The 24462-nt window shown below is 40.8% G+C and overlaps 1 long non-coding RNA gene across 2 annotated transcripts in view; it reads left to right on the top strand.

The window, feature by feature from the left end:
* LOC148395023 (uncharacterized) overlaps positions 1-24462 on the top strand; it is a 39992-nt gene that overhangs the window by 7911 nt on the left and 7619 nt on the right. For both annotated transcript variants that reach the window (XR_015859474.1, XR_015859473.1), the window contains exon 3: positions 338-378. This is a non-coding gene — a long non-coding RNA (uncharacterized LOC148395023). The remainder of the gene's footprint in view (positions 1-337; positions 379-24462) is intronic.

Genomic DNA, 24462 nt, shown 5'->3' with positions numbered 1-24462 from the left:
TCACATAGTGGTGTTGGCGTCTTGTCACTTTGAATCTAGTTGACCGGTGCTGTACTTTTTATTCTCTTCTTCTGAGTTTTCTCTTAACAATGATGGCTGGTGGTTCCTATGGAACTGTGATCATTTGCTTGATTGACAGACTGATAAAATGTTATTTTGATCAGTTACTCCAGGAAGCACAATAAAGATAAGGCCAAATATATATAAACATAGAGAATACCTACCTGGCTACCTCAGAGTTGGCTTTCTTGTTTGATCTGTTGACAAAGACGCCACTTTTCGTTTTCAACTGAATGGTTTACATTGTTGCTATTTCTACTTCTCTGCTTGTTTCCAGGAGACAATGAGATCTGCATGGAGGCACAGGAGGAGACAAAGGTAGGGATGTTTTTGATATACCCTCATTGTTCTCCCATCCACCCACGGCCCCGTTAGATAAAAGAGGTAGGCAGTCATGGTTTGGAACAATATTTTTCTTTGAAGGGTTTTTCTTTTTTGTACTCATACAAACAAACAAATAAACTTTGCTAGATAGATAGACAGAGGTGACATCCATTTAACAGCACACATTCTTTCTGGCTACCTTTGAACACAACATAACTGAAGTAACACAACCGATGAAAACCAACACATACAATTATTCATTGAATCTGTTTCACTTTATTTCCTTCCTTATGCTGCACTGGTACACAAGACAATAAGTCAATGCTGTCAGGTTTATGCACCCATCTGTTTTAAGATAGAGTAGGCAGACGTTAAAGGGCAATGATGGTGTGTTGCTTTATATCCTTGTCAATGTCAGGTGGCATTTCCATGTCCCCATATGATGCACCATATGCTAAGAATATGAATTATTGCCTGCCGTTTATGTCACATAGCTCTTACACAGGAAGAACAAGAGCTACCCCAGGAGATGGTGTGGGGAAAAAAATCACCCTCACTCATAACTTTTTTGATACCATGACATGATTTTAAAATTATTCTACCTGCAGTGTTTGATTTTTGTCTTTGCTCATGTCATCTGTGCCAAGTAAATGAGCATATGAAATATCCCCAAAACTATATATATTATCTATACATCTATAGTGTGTAGTTTTAAAACAAAAATATTGGTCAGTGATATCAGTTTGGAGAAGCAGGAGGGTATCGGTTATCATATCAGTGGACCAAAAAAACATTATCGTGCATCTCTATTATTTATAGCTCTCCTAAGTCAACTTTGTTTTTTCCCTCCAACTTCAGTGGGGGTATGGATGAAGAACAAAAACAACAGAGCCAGTGTGCGATGCGAGTGTAAAGCTGTGGGCAGCTCCACATGCGCGAGTTGGTGTGGGAGGCAAAGACGAGGCGGTGTACTAACAGGCCCATTTAAGTGCTGTTAATCCTGGTGTGCTGGGAGATCACTGGCACCAAGGTTTAATGGTGGGCTGCTGAGATGGACATACACAAAAAAAGCACAGTTCAGTATATCCCCTGTTTGCCATTCACTTCCGCCATCATGTTTAGCACAGGTTTCCATGATATTTCCAAAATTGGCCCAAAAGGAAACCAATAGATTGGTGTTGACCAGCAAGTATTTGCACCAACTAACCTGTGACCCTGGCATTTATTGTGTCTCTCCTATCAATCCAGTATTGACCCTTTTGGGTCACCATGCTTTATCCAGTGTTCTATGATGTATGAACAGCTCATACTAAGCCTGATCTTGCAAAACTGTCATTTGGTGTGGTAAAATGCAATGGTTAGCACGTCTGCCTCACAGTTCGGAGGGTGCAGGTTCGATTCCACTGCCGGCCCTCCCTGTGTGAAATTTACATGTTCTCCCTGTTCTTGCGGGGGTTTTCTTCGGGAACTCCGGTTTCCTCCCACATCCCAAAAAAAAAAACATGCTTGGTAGGCCGATTGAGCAATCCAAATTGTCCCTAGGTGTGAGTGCGAGTACGGATGGTTGTTCGTCTCTGTGTGCCCTACGATTGGCTGGCAACCAGTTCAGGGTGTCCCCTGCCTACTGCCCGATGATTGCTGGGATAGGCTTCAGCAATCCCGCGCCCCTCGTGGGGACAAGCGGTACAAAAGATAGATGGATGGAACACGCCAAAGCTTTTCACACAGACTAAAGCGACAATTGCCTGGAACAGATGATTATATCCATGACAAAGTCAGCGCCAACGTCTAATGTGCCATGTAAAATACGCTTTGGTTTCAGCAAAGTCAGGATCGAGACTGAAACATCTGTTCCCGTATTGCAGGCACCCTTCGTCTTAGGGTTCTGATTCTACCGATGAAAGCGAATTATTGGCACGACCATTATAGGTTATACATATAGTTGGTTCTTTTAATAGGCTGCATCATGTAAAAGGGTATAAATGGAGTATACCCAAAAGGTTGTTCACAATCAAGCATGGGTTGAGGTTCACCATTTGGTCAACAACTGTGTGAACAAATAGTGCAACAGTTTCAGAAATCTGCATGGCATTTAGGGATTTCTGCAATCCATGAGGTCATCAAAAGATTCAAAGGATCTGGAGAAATCTCTGCATGTAAGCAACAAGGCCAAAAATCATCATTGCTATAACCTTTGATCCTTCCGGCAGTGCATTAAAAAAACGGGATCAGTATATAAAGGATATTTGTACAGGCTATGTAGCAGATTTACATACAAAAGTGTTGATATGATTCACAGTGTTCTCTTATTGTATTGCGTCAAAACTTCAACCAAGCGATACAAGTTGTATTTTTACTAGTGATCTTCTCATGGTATAAAGTGCCTCCTTCAAAATTCGAAGCAAGGTGAGTTTGCTCTTAATATTCAACTTTGAATGCTCCCAGCTTGTTAGCATAGTGTTCCAGTGCAATCGTAGCTGAGGGATTAGTTGTTTTCAGCAGCACAGCACAGCACAGCACAGCGCCTGAGCACCTCTTGTTCTGCGCCGGGTGCTGATACTACCCTCATTCTCCTGTCAAGTGCCACAGAGGACCTGAAACACACACAGTAGCGTAACGGAACAAGACGTCCACCTCCAGCTGAGAGGGAAATACAGTCAGAGGGTAGTCGGGCTAGAACCAACAGAGGAGGGACAAGAGGGGCATTACGCCTACCTCTTTTAATGTTTGCTGTGTGTGTGTGCATGTTCGAGTTGACACAATGTAACGGGACAAGACGTATACTTTAAGGATGATTGGTGAGCATGTGGAGAGCAAAATGGAAGAGAATAAAGCGCATCCTGCTGTGTGCAAAAATGAAGGGTTTTCCACACTGAGACGCTTTTCCCCAGTGTCACATAAATAGACAGGCATGCAGTCGCTTTTGTGTACTCTTTCCTTTTTCAGACAGTTATTACTCCTGTTTGCTCACATCACAGCAAACATGCGCATGACAAATCCAAGAGGACAATTGAGACAATGCCTTTAAATTGCCTGCGTTTACATGAACTTTTCTTTACACATGCTCAAAGGCTAAAGCACGCCACAGCATGTATTCACATCCTTTAAATTTATTCATTAGTAAAGACATGCTGCATTTTGTTTACCAGTGAATTCATAACGTATTCACTCAGCGTCTCCTGTATTCTTTCTTAGCTGTTCTCAATCTACAGTATATCCAAATTTTGAGCGTTTTCTTTCTTTTATCAGAAATAGTTTTAGTTTTTATTCCTTCTTTCATACATTGAATCATTCATTGCCATTTCAGTCACTATTTAATCATTCCCACTGCCCCAGAATACAAATAGTAGAATTCTCTCCTTGGAATTAAAACATCACAAGTCATTCTCAATTAATCGTAACCGAAGAGCAAAATTAATTCAACAAAATAAATGTCTACAAAATCTGGAATCGGATAAATTACTTGAATTTTATTTATTTATTTATTTATTTATTTATTTATTTATTTATTTATTTATTTATTTATTTATTTATTTATTTATTTATTTATTTATTTATTTATTATCTAAAAGTGGAAAACAAACACACACACACATTTCATATGGGCAGCCTTGTGTAGTATGTGCAATAGAATGTGTTCTTTGGAATGCCATTGAGTAGACAAGAGTTATGTTATTGACCGTCTTTGCAACAACGGTTTGCTCAGTTATTTCTCTGTAAGAGACCAGTGATGAGTGTTTTGTTTACATATACAAATCCACCATTCTTATTTATTACAAGGAAGGAAGATGAGCATCTGTTCGGAGGAGTCATTTGTTCTTCCAAACTTCTGACTACCCAACAGTGGGGGCAAAACCACTTTTGACCTCCTTCTTCCTCCCTCCATGAATTTATTTTGAATTGGAGCATGGCAAAGTCTTCCAAGAGAGACCACATGTCCCATTGAGCACTACTCATTTTACTCTCGCTCTCACTCCCTCACTTCTCGCCTCCTTCAATAATGGATGGCTGCTAGCCAGACACACTCCTCCCTTTTTTATGATCCTCCTCCTCAGTAAAACCTCAGCAGACCACTGGATGAGGCTGCCAGATGTGTTTTCTCTTTACTCGAGTCAGTATTAATGGGAGTTGCTTCCTTTCTCCTTCTACAGTTCCTCCTCCATGTTTCCTGCCTCTTTTCTAAAATGAGGGGCAGAGACAGATTATTTGGGGGAGATGGGTGGGGGGTGTTGTTTCATCAGGTGAATGATAATCTGCAGTAATGACTGAAAGACCGCGTGGGGATTACTGTGCAATATTGGCACGGGTGTTGTCTGGGCCCTGCTAAAGTGACGATATTACATTATAATGCACAGGTCATTTCAAGGTCAACGGCAGTTGCTTTCCCACATGTGTCATTTGTATGTGAAGTATGTAAAGTAAAACAAAAACAGGCTTATCGTTAAATGTTTGAAAACAATGCAACATTTGACAATCTACAATTTGTTTTCCAATAAAATAAAGTCGAATCTAAATTATGCGAGCAGCTTTGACAATCTTGTTTTTGTTGTGTCTGACTCCAATTATACGGATCTAACGATTTTTCATCCACGTACAAAGAGAAGTGCAGTTGAAAGATATCGTTGGGAAGCTTCAATTAATTGGCTGCAGTAAAAGTGAGTCAGTGTTGAGAACAGAAATACAGCCTCTCAGGTGTTCTATATTTGTCTCCTAGATCTTCCATTCATTTTCGGTAGGGTAGGGTTAGGGTTAGGGTTAGATCAGTAGGTAGGTAGGTAAGTAGGTAGATATTGAAATATATCTGTTCTGTCAAAAAAGGTCCACACAAAGATGTACCTTTGATTTAGTTTTACTTTAGAATTATTTGTGTGTGTGTGCGTGTGTGTGTGTGTGTGTGTGTGTGTGTGTGTGTGCGTGCGTGCGTGCGTGCGTGTGTGTGTGTGTGGCTGTGTAACTATTTCAGAATGCTGAAGTGATGAGAACAAGTACAGAAAGAACATTCCAGCTCCATAGCACACAGAAAGGCCTCTGAGAAAAACTGATGGTGTCAAGCGCTATGCTATCCTAGAGAGACCTTTCAATAAACTTGAAAGTTTTCTTGCAGATTAGATCCACCACAAAGTAAAAAGACTGCTCGTGAGAGCATTTGTTTTCTTCTCGTTCAAGAGCTCAAGTGAAATGAGGGCTGTTGTTTGCGATGCCTCGCCGGTTGCCATCTAGTCAGATATAATGACGTCTAATTCCAACTGGCTGCGGCTGCAAATGAAGGTCACAAAAGCAGGATCACTTTTAAGAAGCGTATGGGCTCCTGCACAAATTGGACAGCGGCAGAGAAAGAGAACGTGCAGAGACAAGCAGGCACGCACAGTTGAGCCAGTGTTACCTCCTCTGGCCTCTCTTGGCTGACTGTGCCATGCCATGTCGTGCCGATCCGTGTGTTGTGATGCGTGCTCGAGTGGGGCTAACGGAAGCACATGTGCTGTCTGTTAACTCTGATTAATGTAACAGACTCTCCCCTTCGCTCTCTACCTCTTTTTTTTTTTTTTTTAACTGGCTGCCCTGCTGTCCTGCCTTTACCCCGCCTGTCTACAAACAGTCTGCGGTGCAAAGCTGCAGTCAAACCATTGGAGAGTTTATTGTTTATTTTATTGAACTATTGTTCAGTTGTCAGTCTTTACTTGAGGAGCGGAATCAAATCTCGTTTCTGAAAACATTGAATGTTATTAGTTTGAGTGGGGACTGAACTTATTTTGGAAAACGTATTTTTTTAGAACTTGCTACCAGTATATTTTTTTTGTTTTTGCTTGCTTACTGTGTTCAAGCTATACTCCTAACATTCACCATTAGCGTCACATCGAGGTTGCACCAGTGTACTGTTGACCTCTGATTCTCTTGAACCCTTCTCTTTTCTCTGTACTTACCAAAGTTTGCACTTTCCTCCTCATTGCAGCAAGCGGCAGTCAGTTAACTCACTCATCAATACTATAACTTACTGCACCCTACCCTTTACATACATACCATCTTGTTGCAAATAGAGAAGAGACACTCACACATGTCATATGATGTGTATTGTGCTGTGGGATCCAGATGAGTGGAATCTCAGTGTTGGCTCTCGCTACATTGAGCACCACAGGGGGTCTTTATCGTTGCAAAAATCAACAAAGCCGCTGTCACGAAGTGCCATCTCGATCACACATACATGCACATCTAAGACCGCACATGCGCCCTGGCATCCAAGTACACACCCACCGCTACACGCAGAAAGGCGAAAAGGACAAAGAAAAAAAATCCTAAAGTGGTGCTCAGGCGCGCACGCAAAGTGACAAAAATGCTCTAGTTTTGACACGCAAAGACAAGTGCACAGCTGGACAACAAAGAGCACAAACTTGATAAGTACTTAGAGCAGCCATGGATCGAAAAGGAAAATGAGTTAAGAAAATTAGGAAAAAACAAGGATAAATCCCTTAACGACTTAATCCCATCTTAAACGGTCGCGTGATCTATCGTGTCTGTGATTTTGCCGACAGCGAGGAGAGGGATGAAGTGGCAGTTAAGCAGATAGAGAGAAATCATTTGATAAATTGAATCACGGGAGCACAGTTTGAAAGAGTTTCAAAGGATCCAGATATGATTTGTGGCTTTTTTTCCCCCCCAGATTTTTGTTTTTGTCCACATTCTCTAAATCCACCACCCGTCATTATTGATTAAATTTAATCCTAATGTCTGTAATTCTCCAGGCACAAAATGCGCCTTGTTTGCTTCCATCACATCTCCAAACACATTTCATTGTACACTCAGTTTTGCTTCACTGGCTATGTGAGTCACTGTAGCTGTCAGCACGCCTTCTCTTCTTTATTAAAAGCCTTCATCTTTTACTTATCTGGTGTGTGCAATAAATAGATAACCACAAATGGTGTTTATTTACCGCACCAGGTGGTTATAAGCACTGGGAATTCAAGCAAAAGAAGCACTCTGAAAAACAAAGAAAGGGAAACAACTAGGAAATAGATCATAATGCTGTTCATGAAAGTGAAAAACTATCATTTGTTGAGTGCTTGCAAATGATAAGCGACGGATGGAGACGATCACGTTTTCCCCTTTGCTGTCGTAAGTGGTGGTGGCATCCTATAAAGACAAATGAAAGCAAAATTAAGTTGTTGATGTTCACACGCTGGGATTGAAACTGTTATTTGTATGTGGCCACGAAAACCAAAACTCAATTTGTCAGACTGACTTTGTTTGCGTGCGCTGAGCTTGATTGTGTGCGAGTGCTTGCACGCATATTTGGTCACTTTTTGGTCAGACAGTTTGGTCACGGAATGCATGTTTGGGTGTACTGTAGTTGGCTGGGGCAAGGGGGGGGGGGGGGGGTAATGTGTATTCATGTGTGTGTCTGGTGTCTGAGCATATATGTGCTCATGACAGTGACCCACTTCTGGTGTTTTGATGAACCAGATGGATCACGGCATCTGTAGGCGAAGAGGCGGAGGTGGACAACAACAGGGAAGCAGGAAGACGAGGCGATAAGGGAAAAGACAAAAGGAAGTGAAGAAGAGGACAAAGAGGGATGCAATGGGGAGATGAATGATTACGTGTGGAGAGTGCTGTTCGGTTTTCTGTCGCGTGTTCTTTAAATTCGCTACATGAGACAATAAGCGCAGACTTTCCAGACAGGCGCACACAGACAGTCAGGGAGTTAAAAAGGCATCATGTAAATTAATGATGTGTTTCATCCTGGCAATATAGCAACCGGCGACAGAAAGCACCCATTCCGTGTCCCACGCCCACCTGCACCCCATGTGCGCCCCCTCCTCCCCACACACCCTGCCTAAATGTCTCACATCAGGCGAGAGGTAATATCAGCATGTTTAATTGATGGAGCATGGAGGCATTGTGGCGATAACATGGATTCAGGAGTGGGTGCCAGCACCTAAGCACGCACATGTACAGTGCACACACGCATGCACAAACATCCGCACACATTCAGCATGTACATACATGTCATAGATACTATCTAACAATTACAATATACCTTAAGGCTGTTATAAGCTTTGACTTGTAGAATGTTTACTCAATGATGAGCCACTTTGTCAAAATTTAAAATTGTATTAGCAAGGATGTTGAACAAGAACAAAAGTGCCTTTGAAGGTGTGCTTAAGGAAATGTTAGAAGCTTTCTTTGTTATAATATACATTTTTGCAAAACTGTGAATGCAGATCAAAGTTAAACTATTTTAGAATATGGTAACTGTGAAGTAATTTGTAAAAACTTTCAACATGTGTGACAATGTGAGACCTCCAGCAATCATTTCATTAATGTCTGGATCTTTGGTTACATATTTGCCACTTATAGTGAAACTTGGGATTCTTGAGTGTAAGTTAACCAAGTTCATTTCGGCTCGGACGCTTGAACAATGTGTTCCAATCCCACAGGGATGGACGTACCAGTAAAACCTAAAATAGACTTATTGTAAAATTAGGGGCAAGACATTTTGTGTAGATCTAATTATTTCTCTGCGCTAAACTTACTTAGTCTACTTTTAAATCAGTCCACAGGTATGCTCCCTGTTTTGTTTGTTGGTCTGTTGCCTAGTTACCTGGACCTTTAGCATGTACTTTGGACTGTTTTTTTTTTCTTTCATCTTTAAAATTAAGGTATGGACTACATTCAGAAATATCAATTGTAAAAACACAATTTTAGCCATCTGTCAACAGGCAGTGTGAACTAGATTAACCACAGTCAACTAATATGAAAGGTTGGCCATCAATATAGGTGACATGGGGTGTGATGCAGATTTCAATACTGTATGTGTTTTGACCTTCAGTTTTTGAGTGCTTTATGGCAACTCTCCAGCGGTTTAATGGAGTCTGTAAAAAGAGAGAATGATAGAGATAAGAGGAGAGCACAAGGGGGGCCATTGATGTGACATGCAGCAGAGGACAAAGAGAAATAGTGTGCAGGTGTCATGCATCAATTGGCTGCTGCATGTGTCACTGAACAAAACCTTTTTCCTCATTCCTCCTGAGTACTAATTTTGTCTTCTTTCACATCCTTGATTACCTCATTGATGTCTCTTGCAGGTGTTTATGGAAGTGTGTGAGCATGCGCTCGCTATCGTGTGGAATGGTTAGATTAGTGGTTTAAGTGCTAAGTGACTGTGTCAGTGCGCAGGGCAGGGGGTCTCCTTGTGGGGCCAAATTCAGTCACGGGAGCACACAACCTCCTGGTGGCACAGACATTTTGTCCTCAGGGTTGGTGCACGAGTGCCTTTGTGTCGCATGCGAGTGACTGTGCAGCTCTCCTCATTTATCCGCAGATGTTTATGTGATGAAAAGTTGTCTTAAGTTTGCATGTGTCTCTTGTTTGTGTCCTTCTGGTGCACTGCCAGTATATGAGTGTGTTTGTGTCTGTGGCATATCTTGGGCATGATTAAGCCCTCAGGTCACTTGAATGTTGGCCCCTTCATAACGACATCACTCGCATGAAGCATCATCCCACCACACGGATTTACGTGCATAAGCATTTTCGGAGGGCTTCATTCACCACTTATAAACACTGTTTAAACATTAACACAAATAGACGCACATTTTTTGCTGTATCTATGCCTGCAGGAACTGTGAGGACATCTGCACAATAAACACTAACCCCCCCGACGACTCTTAAATTTTGCTCGCACTCGCACGCACTCACTCTCTTTTGCTGTTGCTCATTCTCTCGACCCATTACACACTTTCACTCAACCCATACAAATACTTTCTATTCCACAGCGTTTACTGGCAACAAATTGTTATACCTAGTGGCAAATTGGATTACCACAAACACTCTTTCTTCAAATGCTTGCTCTTGGGACTAGCAGTCCATCATAAAAGCTTTCATCCATTCGTCCATCCGTTCATCCATCCATCAATTTTCTATTGTTTGTCCTTCATAGCGTCACTGGTGATCTGGAGCCTATCCCAGCTGAATCAAGAGGCAGGGTCTACCCTTTACTGTTCACAGGGTACATCTATACAAACCACCATTCAAATGAAAGTTCAATCAATAATCTTTGACTGTCCATAATATTTGTAAAGAAACCCCACCTCCATAGTGCTTCTTTAACATTCTGAACAGCCATACAAAAAGAAATGAATCATTGTTGAATTTATTTTGTTATTAATTAACCAAGAATGCCTCTAAACAATTATTTTAGATTGACTCTTTGAATGAGTTTTTTAACTTAACTTCTGGTTTATAGTTTTGTGTTTTTCTCAATCCCTTTTGATGAGGTGAAGCGATGCAAAAAAGACAAAGTCAAATGAAAACATATGATATTTATTATTTGATACTCATTTAAAGCTTTGTGAGTTATATTGAAGTTTTGTGTGCTGTCTTGCATATTTTACTTTCCAGCAATTGGTTAAGATCTAAATTTTCAATCCATTGTCTGTTTGTCATTAGAGATTCCACTGTATCAGCGGGGCAGTAAATCTTTCAAATAAACAAAACCAACCAGTGTTTTTATGTCTAAAAATCATAATGCAAAAAGATAGCAAGAGGAAGCAAAAATCTCTGTAGATAGTCTATTTTCAGTCAAATAGATTTGCTGCATCAAGTGTTCAGAACTGTCTTCTACTATCTATTGATCCGTCATTGTCACACAAGGCAGTCCGCTACTGTCTCAAATATGCGAGGCAGATGCGCTTTGCCACTTGACCTGATATGAAGAGACAAGATGCTAACACAAACTGGGCGACATGAATGCATCTCCTGTCAATCATTTGTCAGGTTAGTAGGACTTTCGAAAGATGCTTGTGTGTTTCTCCTGTCCGTACACTTCATTGTCCTGTCATTCATTTCTCTCTTGTTTTTTTAACAATGAATTTTTAGACCTAAGCAAGAAGAGGGGATGAAGAGAGAAATATTTGAAATGATGGCTTGCTTTCTTTGCAAAAAAAAACAAAAAAACGGATCTACTCTTTCAAATTTAATAAAAGGCCGTGTTTATCGAGTGTAAAATTAGAGAAGCGCATATTCAAAGAGAAGTCAAGAACATTCAGAAAATGACTCTCCCCATCTTTTTAAAAATTCACATAAATCGTTAAAGAAAAATATTGACTCAATGTTAAATTCTCAAATATTTGTTGAAGTATTAAGTATGCTATGATTGGGACTTGTACTTTCTGTTTTCTATTTCCAAACTACAGTTTATTTTTTTCCTCAGATGGCACATAGTGAGACAGTGTGCAGTTAACGTGAGTTACCTCATTTTCCACGAGCTCCATCAGCTCAAAACACAATTTTCAAAACTAGAGGATGAGTTCAAAGAAATGGAAGAAATGGCCAAGAAAGAAAAGGCAATGGAAGTGGGCAGACTGGAGTGGGAACGAGGCCCAGAAACAGACTAAAGCAGAGGAGAAAAGTCTTGTCGAGGAGTATTAACAGATAATAATAGGATGAAGAGGGAACTAGAAGTGGCACATCAGAAAATGTGTGAAGTGCAAGAGCGACAACTTAGAAATGAGCTTACTTGCAGATGGAGCATGTGAGGAAGCAACACAAAGAGCTGCACAGGGAAAGCAAAAAAAAAAATGACAAAGTTTTATATGACAAGCTGAGAAATGCCTCAGATAGCAGGAAGACAGGTGAGGTTTATGTGTTTGTCTTTATTTTCCATTCCTGGTACGAAATAATCTCCAGTACCAGGCTTTTTTGTGGCCAATTATGTAAGTCATGCTGTTGTCAGGAAAACATGCAAACACCTCCTCAAACTTATCAGATGCATGTGATGACACACAATTAAACATCTTCAAGATAAAAACTTTTGCTCTTTTCTCCATGCAAGCAGCATAGTATGTATGCATTTCTATGCAGTATGCTTCCAATGTTCTTTTTCTGTTTTCAAAACTTTATTCCCTTAACCTTGAATTAGAAAGAAATCACTTGCCAGTGAGCTTTCTCTGCTTTGCGTTTATTGATCTTTAAATCATCACATAATGTGATGCAATACTTGATTATATCAAGAAATTTAGAACTATGAAAAAATCATAGGATCACTTTGATTGTAAATCTTGTTAGTTTTTACCCATGTACAGAAAGAAAGAAAGAAAGAAAGAAAGAAAGAAAGAAAGAAAGAAAGAAAGAAAGAAAGAAAGAAAGAAAGAAAGAAAGAAAGCCCACAGTGGTCAATGAAAGAACCTGAAACTGCAGAGAATGGAAATTGCAAGAAATGTTAATTTGTGTTACAGAACAAATATGAAGGAGGAGGCTAAAATCTTTTTGGAGACTGCTTTGATGACTTTGACACTGGGTATTTTGAATTTGTACAATGAAATATCAAAACTATCAAGGCATTTTGGGGCAAAATGTGCTGTACTCTGTTAGAAAGTTTTGTCTCAGCCGCAGGTCATGTCTCCAACAATATAATGACCTAAAATGCACACAGCAGAATGGCTTTGAATGCAATATTGGACTATTGTACCGTGGCCTTCTGTTGAGCATCTGGAGAAGGCTTTTTTTTTTTTTCCCCCACAAATTGTTTTGCCTTCATTATAATTCTGCAAGGGAAATTCACCTCACACTTTGTTAGAAGGATTTTGAAATGTACGTATTCATGTTGGATTCCTTTGCCTTCATTGTTCATATGGTCTGTAGTTGGAAAGCTTACAGTATGTGACTGTCTATTGTATATGTTTAGGCTGCTTTCGTGTGTATGGTAGTCTGGCTGAGCCAATCCACAATGTGCTGTAATGTAAGCTGATTACTTCTCTTGTACACTCGCTGACTCTTCATTGAGCTCAGAGCACATGCAAACGCACAAACAAACACATGGTGTGTGCACTTGTGCTTTGGGGCCATGGGGCCAAGCACAGGTCAACATGTTAAAGTTCATGCAGAGATAATGATGCATGCCACAGTGATGTGTAGAAGAGCAGCATGGGCTGACACTAGTAGTTGTTCTCTAAATGTTTTGTTAAAAGCCGCTAATATAAAACATTGGAGCACTCACAGTCCTGGGATACAGGCTCTCCCTTAGAGATAGGGTGAGATGTTACAGTTGTTAAAATATCATCATATCATATTGTGAGTTACTCTGCAATGCCCATGCCAAGTGAAATCATGCTGCCCCTATAAGTGTTGGGTGACAACGATTAATAGTAGCATCTCCTGGAGGCTAACAGCAGGAACAGAGGGTGACGATGTGCTCTGTGCTGGGCACGCGTGAGAGCCAATTTATTGGTGTGGTGGATATGTCATATGAAAATGCCATGAATTGATGTTCCCTCTGACACCCACACCTCCACCTGTTTGCTGCTGAGCGCCGTCAGTCATGTTGGTAGAAATAGACAATGAACAAAGTGACTAGCAAGCAAGGGAAGGGAAGGTGTCAGCGTGCATTTGGGCGCTAATGAGGATGCTCCAAATAGCTGCCTGCACAGCAGAAGCATGACTCTTGTTATGGGAGATGGGAGATTATTTCCCCTTTTGAGATTTCATTTTGAGAAGTGATGTCATTGCACGCTACCAAGGAAACCCGTTGACTATAGCTGTGCACCTCCATGGCAGTTTTATTTGGAGCATGTTTAATTTGATGTCTTTTGTAACAATACTTGAGCTGTCAACATGAGCTAAAAATGGCATCTCTTTATATTACTAAATGAATACCTCTCTGACAGTCAATTAAATCAAGACTGAGCATTATCATTGCGATTATCGTTCTAGTCTGCATTTAGTTCTTGGTTTATTATTATTGTAAACAAAAGCATGTTGTCCTTAGCAGTTAGGACTTGGGCCCCTGTATCTGATTTCTCCGTTCTAAGTCCTTTCACGGTTGTAGGTGTCACGTGACATGATGCATGAAGGCACTGTGGACTGGAGTTTTTTTTTTTTTTTTTTTTTTTTACTTTGGTATTGTTTTTTTTATCCCTTTATGTAGGTGTATCCCGTAAGTCTGCAATAAAACTGCAGGGTCAGCATTATTGCCACTTTGCCGTTTTCCTTCTGCCCTGCATGTCAATGTATGGGACAGAATATGTGCTTTTATTTTTAATGTTGTTTTTAGTTCTGAATGAGAGGTTCGACTTGTACATTTAAAAAAAAAAGTAATTAGTGGGTATTTTCACCATTTCTACATTAACTCATCAATAGGAAACGGACAGATAGACAGAACTTATCTAACAGGAGACAGACAAGTTGGAACATACTTAGTTTATGTGCATAGTTTTTATGCTGAGGCAGTAATTCACCCTTCCAGTTTCCCTTTTGACGGTTGGTTTTCGTCTTTATCCAAACTGTTTGTCAGAGTGTGTTTCAGTTTGCATTATTTGACTGCGATTGTCTGCGTGTGTTTGGGAAGGGTGTGTGTATTCCGCATGCTCTGCACACACGCACACCTGCCTCGGATAGATTAATCACTATCGCACACAACAAACATCGAACTTGGCAGTTATGAAGGATGAATCATAAAAATGTGTGAGAGCATGTACAAACACACATGCGCACACACACATATGCATGAGCAAACACAAGCACACACCTTGGGGTGGATTGATGAGATGTTTGCAGGTGTGAGAGACAGACAATGACAAGTGATGGATGACAAATAGAAAAGTATTTCTATGTAACCGCTAAGGACAGCAAATTACGAACACAGTTTGATTTCATTTTCTGGTTTCCACGAGCAACTGCAGAAACAGCGCACAACTGTCAGTGCAGTCTCCGCCTTTGTTTGAGAGCATGTTAGGTATTAGGTATCAAATACACATGCCGGGAGTGTGTGTCTTGGATTTTGGGCTTTAAACCAACATTGACACAGGGAAACCAAGTGAATCAATATGGTTGAATGGCCTTTATTTTCCATGCAGGCCGTCAGCGTCCCTCAATAGCAAGCATAACAGCGGCCTGAGCTTTTTTATTGGACGGTGTCATTTGTGGGGCTCTTGCCGCCTCCTCGGTAATGGTTGCTCAACGTTGCCGTGGGGAGCATGACAACAAGATAAACACAACAGTGTAATCTGTGTGTACTGTTGACATACAGGCAATTGACAATATCACATTGGAACATAGCAACGGATCCATACAAATGAAACACAGACTGGTCACGTCTTTGGATTTTAATCCAAGTTGACCTTCTGTAGGACAACCAGGTTATAAAATAACTGGCAATTAAAACATCCGACCTACATTTCAGCTCTCGTGAAAATATTTGACCTGTTTGAGCTTTTTACAGGAGATATATTGTAATGTGGGTAAGCTTGGGTGTTAATTTGCCTGTGTGTGGGTGAGGTGTGGCAAGTAGTTGGTATGCTGCTGATCAAAACAGTCTTAAATCTCCCGCACATGCACATCTGCACTGGTGTAGAAGGGGACACTTTGATATGTGGAAGTGGGGACGTTTTTATCTCTCTTTTTAATGGCGCTAGAAAATGCCAACAGACACACACAAACACACTTTATCATCACTAAAGCAATACCCGAGAGATTTATTGGAAACATTCTCACCGTTTGGCCAATCCTCAACCATGCGCTATACCTGGCCCTCAATTTACTCTGACCTAAAAACAAACAAAAGCTGAGTGCTCAAGATTTGTTATTCCATAATGTGGCTCCGTTTTCATTTTGTTGAGTATCGCTGTTTTGCATTGCAGCGGTTTGAACATTTTTTTTCTAATTCACAATTGTATGGCCTTCCGAGTGTTTTGATTTATAGCTTCCATTATTGTAAAACAATAAATTCATATAAAATACTTCCCTAAACAAAGGTACTTTCAGAAACTGACACAAATGATGAGGAAATGATTTGCTGCTCAACAATGGCTTGTAGCAAATTGATTTTTTTATGATAAATTACACTCTAAGAAAATTCTTAGTCAAATGCAATTAATGTTAATGGCTTTAAACTTTTCATTTAGCTGTTGATGTATTTGCCTAATCGGAAAAGGAGCAGATGGGTGCGCCAAGATTTCAGGGTTGACCAAATTACAATGACGTTTAGGGTTAGTGTAATTTAGCGCAGATGTAAAATTATAATAACCAGATGTCATGACACAAATTTCGGCTTTGTGCTGAAGATAAGCCTTCCAAAAGGATTTATTCTTTGTAGATTTTTACATTCAGCGCAAAACTTAAAACATACACACACGCAAAACTTCCTGCTCTCTCTCAAGAAAAACTAAAATTTCACTCGGCTGGCTGCATTAATTGTAAGACTTGTCATGCTGGCGTTGTTGTTGTGTAAGCATGACTTTGTGCGTGCACATGACATTTCTTGTCTAAGTGTGTGTGAGTGTGTTTGCGCTTGACATGTCCCGATGAGGCAGTTGATTTGGGCTGCTGGTAGGGGGTACTCTAATCCAGCACGCACTCACTGGCACTGTGCTACCTAGTTATTCCACAGACTGCCACTGCCCTGGGAACAGGAGTTCAAACTCACAAAGCACACACAGATTTTCAGACAAATACACGCACATGCATTCATGCAAATAGACACCCGCACACACACACACACACACACACACACACACACACACACACACACACACACACACACACACACACACACACACACACACACACACACACACTTCTCGAGGCAGTGTTCTTTCTGATCTTGCGTTTGGACTGGTGGGGACAGATGGGTGAACAGTGGGAGTCTAGGCTGCCATCACTTGAAAAGCAAAGGCATGCACGCACAAATACACACGTTTTAAACTCACAGCCACACACACACGCACAATCACAGGGCAGACTTGGTCAGAAAGTGGCAACCATACAAACAGACAGGCTGCGATGCTCACGCAGAGTATAACTTGCTCAGCCTCGATCTTTTTTCCACATATTCACTCACATAGGGACACGGCATCAGTTAAGCCTTTGTTGCACGCATACTTATTTTGTTGTAAACACGCGCACAGACTCCAACATAGCCTCTAATTCACACGGCTTCACACACGCACACAAACACGGGATTACTAGAAACACGCACAAGTGCTCAAGCTATTCTCACCCCTTACTGCACCCTCGCGTGATGCACTCGCCTCTCCAACGTGTGGAGCTGGAACATTTGGTGACAGAATATACCTTCATGATAATCTTCTCCAAATTAAAGGGGAGAACATTTAAAAGATGACTTCACATTGATATCCAGATACCGACCAATGATAAAGACAGGAAAGAAAACGTCGACAAAGGTGGAGGTAATTTGCGAGACGGGGATCAAGTTGTTGGCCTTCAAAGCTGCTAAATAGTTATAAACCATCAATTTTGCAAGCACGTCAATTTTTTTCCTCTGTCTGGGTTCGGGCCCAAATTTGCTCCTCCATTTGGTGCTGTCAAGCCTCATGATTTATGTCGTCTGACATCATAAGACTGGCTCTCGTGATGAGATGTGCCCGTGTTCTCCTTCACTCCACACGCACTCACACAAACTCATGCCCACTTTGGTCTGATCTGAAGCGGCCTTCATTTTTCATCACCTTAAACCACAAGCCCTGAATAAGAAAGAACCACTCAACCTTGCTGAGGTCTCCAAAACGGTTGCCTCACCTGGCACGTGAGACTCAGCCATGTTCCGAATATTCACCACGATAGAGCCCTCTGGGTATTTGAGCAAGTGTGTACACTTATGTGACTTGTGTGGGCGCTTCAACACATTAATGCCTGCGTGTGCGCGTGGGAGTGCATGTGAATGATCGAGACTGTGCAGTATGCTCTTAGCTGTGTGTTCCTTCAAATGGGACCTCGAAATAACTGAATGTTCTCTTCCAGTACTAGCTTTCGCAACCTTGACTTATGAATGTGAATGCATGCGTGCACGTGTGTGTGCATGGGTGTGTCTGTGTGTCTAAAGTATGTGCGATCTTTCCTTTTTCACAGGCAGTATTTTGTCAGTCTAGTCACGAATAATAATAATGTGAGAAAGTTTAAGTTTATTTGAAGAATATGCTTAATATTACATTGCATTGCTGGCTTCAGTTCACATGCAACCAGGAGACATTTTTGAGACATTCAATGTCTTTAAATTGTTTTATTTGCTTGTGTCGGGCTGAAACCTCCTATGTCGCAGTTTGGTATTTCTTTTATATTTTTTCACAGATCTGTACTAATGGTCAATTTTAAGTGTCGGAAATGGCTTTTTCTCTTGGTGTAATGTTATGTTAGTGGCTGAAGAAACATGCCAGTTTTTCTTCTGTGTGAGATCCCGCCATCTTCATCAGTGATGGATGACGGAGGTTCAATTAAAATAGTTTTAAGATGGTAATGATCATAATTTGTCAAATGAAACGATTTCCACAATAATCCAGGGGGATTGTCCCCTGTTGGTGTCGTAATTGATTGATTGACAGCCGTGGACTCGGGGGATGTTGTTATAATAATAATAATAATAATAATAATAATAATAATAATAATAATAATAATAATAAGTTGCTACAACCTCTCCAGCCCTGTTTATTTATTTATTGTTATGCCCACATTCTTCTTCCAGTCGGCAACTTGAACGGGGGAATCCACAGTGGCAGGCAATGATCTTAACCACTTGGCCAGAGATACTAACTAAATGACCTTAAATTAAAAATGTCGTTAACATATTAAGATAAAATGTAAAAAAATAATGACTCTAACAGCAGGTGAGTCAGGAATTGTGGTCTACCATGTATAATACATAACAAATGTGTCTTTGAACTTTTTACTTAATTAAAAAAGAAAAAAAAAGAACTTGGCATGAACAACATAAATGCACACTGTCTTTTTGTTGCTGACAGCTCAAAGTGGAGCTATCCTCTAGCTGACCTCATGGGTGTGTTTTTTCTCTGCTGCATGTTCTAAACAGCTGCCAAGTGTGTGTGTTTGCATGTGTGAGTGGGTTTGGCAGATAGAAAGAAAAGTTTGCTAGGGTAAGATTATGTTTTCTGTGGCATATCCTATTATGTAATTAAACATTCCTGCTGTAGCTTCCCACACAGTCAGCATAATTATGGTCCGTAAAGGCATTGTTGGGTGAGTTTGGTGTGGAAGAACTTGACTAGAACACACACAGACTTGACCTCATACCCATCAAACACATTTGGGATCAACTAGAACAGAGTCTGTGGGCCAAGCCCTGTCATCCAACATCTAGAATCTCATAAATGTTCTTTCTGAGAATGGATAAGAATTTCCAAAGACTCTTTTGCTGTAGCAAGTTCATTGTGAAGAATGGAAGCTCATAAGACTGCATAATTGCCACCTACTTCATGTTTCTCTCATTTTGGTTTCATTTATATGTGTTATGGCTGGGTTTCCTTTTGTTTATGCTGAATTTGTGCTAATTCTAAGCAGTAATTTAGAGCAGTGTGGAGATTTTTCCCCCACGATCAATTCATGTTGCTAAGTATTTGTTTTTATAATCGAAAAAAATAATTATGCAGTAGCTGTTTTTCACGAGTGTTAACCATTGGCTTGAATGGCCTGATGATAATCCACACTCTTGTCAGTCACACGTATGGGTTCAATATGGGTGTTTATTACAACCATCAGCTTTGTGATGTGACATCAGACGATAATGGGCTGAGACACCTCATAGGGTGCGGAATTTACTACAAAGTAATGCAAACATACCGTAATTTTCGGACTAAAAGTCGCTCCGGAATATAGGTCGCATTAGCCATAAAATGCACAATAACGTGAATAAAAACATATATAAGTCGCTCCGGAGTACAAGTCGCATTTTGGGGGGAAATTTATTCGACAAAATCCAACACCATGAACAGACATGAACGAGCAACAACAGGCTAAACGTATGCTAACGTGACATAAACACAAACGAAGAGCTGAGAATGGACCTGACATAACATTCAGAGTTATTAAAAAAAAAACTATTACATAAATAACACGTTTATAAAACCATCTGTGTCACTCCAATTCATTAAATCCATCGATCGTCCTTTGTCAACAATGGGTGCGCACCGCTGACGGCGCTTGCACTTCAAAATATTCCACAGGCCCATATAACGATATATAAATTATATATCAAATAACTATTATATAAGCAATAATAGTATCAAACCATCTGTGCACTCTAAATCATTAAATCCATCGATCAAATTCCTCGTCCTTTGTCAACAACACCGCGCCTGCGCCCTGACGTCAGCCTCGTCGTTATTCCACAGATCTAGTATATAACTATATTGTAGCGTTAACAAAGTACAAGGAAAGACGTGGGTTTGGTAAACGGCTCTTTATTTAACAAAAAAAACTTCCAGGTGTGTGGCGGCGTGGACTTCCAGCCACGGAGGCGGAAGGGAGATCCATAGAATAGGACCGGGCGTGCGTAAAAGCCATGTCCGAGCCCCATCCACCGTCCCCGGGCAGCCACCCGGCCGAGCGCCGGCCCCCAACTTCTATCCACGAAGGTGAAAGACAGCTCCATAGAGAAGGGCCGGGCGTGCGTAAAAGCCATAATAGTTTCTCAAACCTTCTATGTCACTCCAAATCCTTAAATCCTTCAAACTCCTCCGTGTCACTTAGAAACAAAGCCGCTAATGATGCCGGTAGTACGTGGGGCCCTTCGTCATCTTCGTCATCCCGTGATCAATCTTTGTCCTTTTTGTAAACAACCGCCGCGCCACGCCGTGCCGCGCTGCTGACGTCACTTGAAATTCAAATTACAGTAATCTCTTGCTACATCGCGGTTTGTTTATCGTGGTTTCACTTTTTTTTTGGGGGGGGGGAATATTTTTGAAAAAAATTCACATATAAGTCGCTCCTCATTATAAGTCGCCCCCCCACCCAAACTATAAAAAAAACTGCGACTTATAGTCCGAATATTACGGTAATTTAATTTTGTAAAATAATCAGCAGACGACTAGCACATCTCAAATTAAAAGTGATGAACTGAGTGTTAATACTGTCATTTTTTGGCTTATTTTTGGAGCGAGGACAGATGGATGATGTTGAAAGCCCATGGCTGTAGCGTGACTAAGGGTGTATGAATCCATGCTTGTGTCTATCTCTGCGTGACCTATCCTTGAACTGTAGCCATCTGCCAACACTTTGGCATAACCTTAAACGACTGTGGTGTCTATGTTTGTGTGGTAATAGCGGCAACAGCATCTCAAAACATGTTGCCAGAAAACTTAAGGGAGCATATCATATACTTTGACTTCCACCCTCACTCTCTGTCGGTTTCTGCTCATATTTTGTTGTCCATCTGGGTGGCTTGATAACCCGCAATAAAAACTTATGAAAGAAGCAAGCAATATTATTTCTGACCATCAGTGGTCCTTCTCCAGGTGTCTGAAATTTGTTTCTGCTGGGACTTCCCTGATGAGTCTGCAGTTCAGGCGCTAACTGATGCCCAAATGCTATTTGTGATGACAATATGCTGGGTAATGGAAAGTGACTGTAAAGATAAAAGTAGTGCAATCAAATTATAAGGACTGATTTGTATAACGTTGGGCCGAGAGAAGCTGGTGGTGTTTCTGAGTCATATTCATACAGTATATGTACGTATATGTAAACATTGTTGTTGTTTTTTTAGACTTTTTAAATTCACTGTTCTTGTACATGGTTTGACACATCATCGACGTATTAAGGAGTAAACCAGATTGGCTGGTTTGCTGTTAATGCAGCGCCTTAAAGCATTACACACTGAATTATGTTAGGAGTTGTCTGTTTCTGTGGGGATTAATGAGTATTTCTAAGGATGTTTTGTCCTGCTAGTATGCGTGTGTATGTGTGTGTCAGTCAGTGTGTGTTTGTGTGTGTGTGTTGCTTTACCCTCAAGAACCCTGTCATGTCACAGTGACCAGAAAGCAATTATCATTGCTGCTGTGAGGAGGGCCTTGTTTGCTCTCTATCCCTGGAGGGAAGGTGAACAAGCCACAATGAAAGAAACAAGAGAGTTAAAAAAAAAAAAAAATGTTATGGTGATGTTTGAAAGGGAAGAGGGAGATAATTGCAGAGACATGGTGAGATTAGGAACCATAGGGAGCAAAATAGTATAAGGGATGGCGGGGGGAAACGCAGTAGAAGAGAGAATGTCAGTCTGACATGAAGGGCTCTAAAAAGCCAATGAGCCCTCACCTCGTTGAAGGACCCTCACACACAATGCTCAGAGTAGACACACACACTCAAACTGGCTTGGGAAACAAATACACAGGGTAGTCAGAAAAAGACTTGTTTGGATATATTTGTCTAAATGCAAAGTGGGCCAAGCCTTGAACCAAATTAATTGTTGGTATGACAAAGAATAAAAAACATAACTATAATCCACTGGCACAGTCACTTTCCATGCTGGTTCTAAGATCAAACCGATTGAAAGCCAACTGTGATGCTGTGTTTGCAGCTCTATTGACATGCAACAAGATCTGAGTGAGAAGCAACAGGATGTCTTTGCAATGTGACGGGACTGAGGACTGAATGTTCTGGTCTGGCTGGCTGAACACACAGTATATGCAAGGAAGAGGTTTTCCGGCATGTTGGCAGGGTTGAAGTTTCTCCCAAAAGTGCTGTTTTGAATGACACGAGAGTTTTTTGTGGTAGCCTCCAAAGGAGTTCCACTTAATCCTCCTAAGGGAGGAAGGATCTTGATTTTGTCCACATTCAATTTTGCGGAATGTCAAAATGTTCCTGAGGCAATGTTTATGTTTTTCATGCTGCTGCTTACATAACAACTGAAAAAACATCTTTTGCTGTGGAAATTATGATATAATCCCAGTGCCATTTGTTTAATAATGACAACTATTGCTTCTGTATAAAATGCACCCGCTTCCACACACTTATGTGATGAATTCCAATTCAAACTAAAGTTGCAGTTTTACACCTCTGTAATCGCAATCAATCACTTGGACACTGCCAGTCAAACCTTTGTTTTAGTATCAGCAAAATGTTGCAGAATGTTAGCTACAACTCATGAGTGATATCAGTAGATTTGGCAGTGAAAGTACAGACAGAGAGAGAGCGAGAGAAGTGTGCTTGGCTTCAAGCTGTTCATTTATTCTCCCTGTTTGTTTAGTCCATCTTTATTTAATACCCAGAGGTATGTATTTTTTCGACTATGCCAAAAACAGGATTAATATTGTGCTTAAATTGCAATGGTCTTTTGTTTCATGATGAAATATACTCTATTTATAAAATGGCCGGATGTACGTATTATACTGCCCCCTAACGGCCAAGGTGCACACACCAGAATGAGCAACACATGTCCGTTGAATTCAAGCAAAAACTCTTATAAATTCTTTACAGTCTCTGTAAATCATTTCTGTATGATTTTCATACGGTACAAAATGAGAAAAGATCTATCAAGGCAAATGACTGAAAAGAAGAAAGTAATTCCTAGCAATGCTCTTCATTTGTACTTGAAGGCAGAGAGCCCTGCCTGTATGCAAATATGTCTGTTTAGTGCAGGAAATATTGGCGTGCCTTGCTCACTCTTCAGACTTGGAATTTGAGTGCTTTCTGCTTATCCACTTCTGCCTGAAGCTGCAGTTAGTCCAGTGTAGGCTGACAAGTTGTTGGCCTCACACAAGGCCCAAATGTTCCCATAAAGCATTTCACTCAGATCTGCTTTTTAATAAATTTATTCAGTGGCCTGGAAACCAGTTACATAAAATGTCAGAGGGGGGGGAAGTAATTTACACCAGATTACAGGAGATTAGCTTTTTTTAAACATTATAAACGGACCCCGTATAAGCATTACATTAATTCACATTAATTCAATTGTTTCTGTCTGCGGTGACAAATTGGGATGTCAGCTGGAGGAGGAAACAGTAGCAGCACAGCAACTACCAACAAAGCCTGCCAGACTAGAGGTGTTGTTTTTCAGGTATTCCCTCACACTTCCCTGTTCTCTAGATGCTCTCTTACTTTCAGCAAGTTCTCCTCAGCCTCTTCCGCCCTGCTGCTTTCCTATACTCCTCTTTCTCACCTTTTGTTTGCTGCGCTTTCATGTTCCTATCTGAAACCTCAGTCTGTCTATTGTGTGCTGCCTTCCCCCACGCTTCATGTTTGTCTTCGCCTGCCGATCTCGTGCTTCTACTGCAAACGGTTTCTTTTGGTGTCGGCTTTCCCTTTGCGTAAGTGTGAAGTAACAATTCTACTGAAAAGTCTGCTCTCTGTACC

The sequence above is a fragment of the Syngnathus floridae genome, chromosome 7 (assembly GCF_059516105.1).
Source record: "Syngnathus floridae isolate MCC-2025c chromosome 7, RoL_Sflo_1.0, whole genome shotgun sequence".
Classification (NCBI taxonomy): domain Eukaryota; kingdom Metazoa; phylum Chordata; class Actinopteri; order Syngnathiformes; family Syngnathidae; genus Syngnathus; species Syngnathus floridae.
Note: the sequence above shows the minus strand (reverse complement) of the source record. Positions and strands in the feature narration are given on the sequence as shown.